Source organism: Choristoneura fumiferana, unplaced genomic scaffold (assembly GCF_025370935.1).
Source record: "Choristoneura fumiferana unplaced genomic scaffold, NRCan_CFum_1 Sck3bRy_12;HRSCAF=142_pilon, whole genome shotgun sequence".
Taxonomy (NCBI): domain Eukaryota; kingdom Metazoa; phylum Arthropoda; class Insecta; order Lepidoptera; family Tortricidae; genus Choristoneura; species Choristoneura fumiferana.
In genome coordinates this window covers 94,628-99,038 of record NW_027412811.1, presented here as the reverse complement: position 1 = coordinate 99,038, position 4,411 = coordinate 94,628, and the positions used below count along the sequence as shown (strand labels likewise).

The 4,411-nt window shown below is 37.9% G+C and overlaps 1 pseudogene; it reads left to right on the top strand.

Moving 5' to 3' along the window:
- Positions 1-1,786: 1,786 nt before the first annotated feature.
- LOC141445000 (brachyurin-like) overlaps positions 1,787-4,411 on the top strand; it is a 6,977-nt pseudogene continuing 4,352 nt past the window's right edge.

Sequence of the window (4,411 nt, the reverse complement as noted above, 5' to 3'; positions counted from 1 at the left end):
AAAAATATCCAGATTGCAGCATTCACCAATCAAGTAAAAAGCTCTAAGCTCCGGCTGCAATGTTTCTCACTTTCTTTACACAACTCGTTCGCAGCGCTCTCTTTATCAAGGGCGACAGAGATGCCTTCGTGACCCATTTCTGTGCACTTTCACACTATACATGCTCATATATAAAAAAGTACACATTCCTTCATCTGCGTCAAAATTAGGACGTAATCTCGCTTTTACGGAACTCTAATCTTGACTGCAAATGCTATCTTATCTGTACATAAAATCTAAAGACGTGACTCGATTGCACTGAGTGCGTCTATTTGAAAACATTTCTTTTTAACTTCACCTCGTATATTTGTTTGCCTACTTCAAATATTGCAAGTTAATTTTAAATACTGTATACATTCAGACGTTACTTTGCGGAGGTCCTTGCTCTTCCGCCAAGTCGTGCGAAACAGCTACGTTTGCGTTGGAAAAAATGTTTTTTCATCCAATTTAAAATTTCAATTTATTTAATTTTAATTTATTGTTTAATTTTAATTTGTTATTCAATTCTAATTATTATCAAACGTAGCTGTTTCGCACGACTTGGCCTCACTACTTGGCGGAGGAGCAAGACAGATATTCCATTTATTTTCAAGTTAATTTTAATCTACTTCCCGCGGTCAAATGAATTCAAGTGAAATTAATTACGCTCATTATAATTTAATTTAATAATTTAATAACACTATTGCAGGCTAATAGGCTAGACATCCCTGTATTTTTATTATTATTATTTTTTGATTTTTTTTTTCTTTAATTGTATAATATGGTTTTTAAGAATAAATTCAATTTTATCCTGATATTAAAATTAAAACTAATACAATATAATACAATAATAATTAGTCAAATAAACCGCCCCGCGTCATACCTGGTGCAAAGGTGCCCAATACACTCGCCGCGTTGCCGCGTTGAACCGCGATAGACAACCTTTGCACCAGAAACGATCCAGAGCGGGGGTCAAGACCTCTCTCACGAAGACCCCGCTTCATTAAAAAAAAGTTTTGCCTCGGAGCCCCAACAACCGGTCGTCTCCACCGCCACGCGCCAGTGGGACGAACAAATAGTTTGCGAGCGCCGAGTATTTCTCGCGTTTTTTTATGGCTGCCATCTCAGCAGCCGCTCCCTCTGCTCTTGAGGTGCGACCGAGGTGCGAAGAAGCAAAAGTACTGACGCACGTGGCGTCCCAGAGCAAGCACTTTCCTTTTTGCCAGGGCACCAGGGTCAAGCCATCAGGTCTTTTGCCATCTGATCGGCTAAGACCAGGAGGCTCCAACACACAAGGGACGCCAGCTGACACCAGAGCCCTGCGGACGATATAAAAATTTAATTTAATTTGCTCGTGCGATTCAAAACGTATCTCTTCTGCACATAATAACAGCTCGGTGAAAAACCTTAGATGCAACACATTGACAAGTACAATTCTTCTGAATCAGAACACCTTAAAAGCCAACAATGAGGTGCCAACACTGTGTTCGTTCTATGTTTTAATAATAATGTTACAATCTTGAACATGAAACCACTTACCGTGAGACTCACTCATATTAACGCGCGCGCGCGTTGCAGCAGCCGCCGAGTCGCGTTGCTCCGAAGAGGAAGGGCTACGGATTAGCCCGAAACATGTCGGGCTACACTCGATTTAAGACGTGAGTTATCCGGGTATTTTATATAATATAACAATCTACCATAAATCTGATATCAATTAATTAATGCGTCTACAAAAGGATAAGATTACAATTCATTATAAATGGAGAGTTTACCTTCTAGATAATCAATTGGATAGAAACATGAGGGCTATAGCAGCAGTAATTCTGGTCGTGGCCATAGCCTCCTCATATGCGGAAATAAACTCCGTAGAGGATCTTTCTCTTTATAACTATCACGCTAAAGTAGGTATTCCAGAAGCTTTCCGCATCAAGAATTTGGAAAATGAGGCTTTAAAAGCCGGCGAGAATGGACAGAGAATCGTGGGAGGATCTCTTGTAGACATCTCGCAGGTGCCATACCAAGTAAGTTTTTTGACCTTGTGCTAATTTTGGTACGTTTTTCACATGAACTATTAATTTATAATTAAGTTTGGGACTTACAATTGTTCATTGAACAACTTTTATTGCATTGAGGAGGGTCAACTCCTAAAACCGGTGGTGGTTAATAGTAATTTTTTGTCATAATCATAATCATTCAGATTTGTATTTGCTCTTTAAAAAATGCGTCTTGTTGCATTACGGGAGGCTGCTCTTCTGGTTTATCATTCCTAAGTATGTTCTACCCTTAGATATGGAACTGTTCTGTGGGGAAATTCTACCGATATTAAGAAAGTTTTTGTAGCCCAAAACCGGTGTATAAGAGCTATATGGGCTGAAACCAACAGATTCATGTAAACCTATCTTTAGAAAGAATAAGATCCTCACACTTCCATGTTTATACATTCTAGAGGCATTTTAGTTTGTTTAGATCCATATGGAACTGTTTATAATAAGGAATAATGGTAATAAGCCGACTATTACGCAAACACCTTTAAATTTACCAGTAGCCAAACTAAATGTATTTAAAAGGAATTCTTATAATAATGTTAACCAAAATTTACTTTACTTAATATAATATTTACAATACTGTAATGTAATATAAATCTATAAGTAATAAATTTATCAGGAAATATATTTTATACTAAACTTAAGACATGGTTATATGAAGAATGTTATTATTCTATAAATGTTTTTTGACATTAATAAATGAATATTATAACTTTATTGACATAGTCTTACAAGGACAACAATTTACACAATTGAAATGCTTTATATTCTGTACGCCGGAAATGGCTGAACGGCGGTATAAATATAAATTATAAGACCCATACCCCGCCTAGTTGTAACGTGGATTTTAAGGGCCCAAGTTACATTCACCAGCTAACTGTAGTCAGAAAGACAAAGTGCCTTTAATTAAATGAAATAAACTCCCAGGGCGCCTTCTCCTGTTGGTATGATTTCAAGAAGAAATTTTCTGTTAATAAATATAGCTAATGGCACTTTGGAATAATTTAGCATTCCAATAGTGAAAGAATTTTTAAATCGGTCCAGTAATTTTTTAGTTAATTCGTAACAAACATCCAAAGATCCAAAGTTTTCCTCTTTATAATATTAGTACCTATAGATAAACATATGCCCTGTCTAAGAATGGCACTCAAACAGTGGCAAGTGGCAAACCTTATGCGTAGGTACCAGCTATTGTAAATCGACTTATAAGTACTTCTTTCACTTTTTAAATTCATGATTACTTTCACTCAATAAACAACGAAAACCAAACAGATATCTTACTCTTTATCACTTCTTATTCACATTTCATCTCTTGTTTGTTATCAGGTTGGTCTCGTGATCCAAATTCTATTCTTCTTCACATCCGTATGTGGAGGTTCCGTAATCTCAAACACCCGCGTCTTGACTGCTGCTCATTGCCACTCCGACGGATCATTCGTCGCTCAACAGTTCACTGCTGTTCTTGGGTCAAACACCATCTTTAGCGGTGGTGTCCGCATTGTTACCACCGATATTGCCGTCCACCCCAACTGGAACCCAAGTACTGCTGCCAACGACATTGCTGTCCTTCGTATCACCCCTGTCACTTTTTCGAGTAAGTGTTTTTCAAAGTCCAATGTATTTGTATGATCCTTTACACAAATTACTTATCGATGGTTTTTTTTTTCAGATGTAATTCAAGCCATTCCTCTGCCCAGTGGCAATGAAGTATCCAACCTGTTCGTTGGTGCAACGGGAACTGCTTCTGGATTCGGTCTTACTGCTGATGGTAATCTTAAATTAATTTACCTAATTGTAATCTAGCTGTGATAATGTAAGCGGCAGTTAGTGCTTAACTTACAATCGATCAAGGCGTAATCAAAGCATGTAGTTGATTATTTTCTAATCAGTAGGTAATTGTATATCTACGTTGTCAATCTTCATAAATCATAACAATCGCAAATTAAAAACAGTTTCAACAAACTGTCACGTCCTGTCAAGTTTTCCTTCTTATGACCTTGACATAATATTTACTTGTTGATAAGTACCTACTTGAATAGCAATAAACTAAATCTTTTTACACCTTGATTTTTATGCACCTACCACGAGTATTTACTTCATAACTTCTACCTTCTACTAGCGCCAAATTGTGCTTACTTCTTTTTTACCATTCTTATTTGGTTTTTTAAATGTCCAACTTGCTGCGATTAGGTGGCAGTATCGGCAACGCTCAAGCGTATCAGTTGGGTGAACCTTCCCATCATAACCAACGCTCAATGTCAGACTGTGTTCGGAGCCTGGTCCACAACACCAACATCTGCACCAGCGGCGAGGGCGGACGAGGCACTGCGGCGGTGACTCCGGCGGCC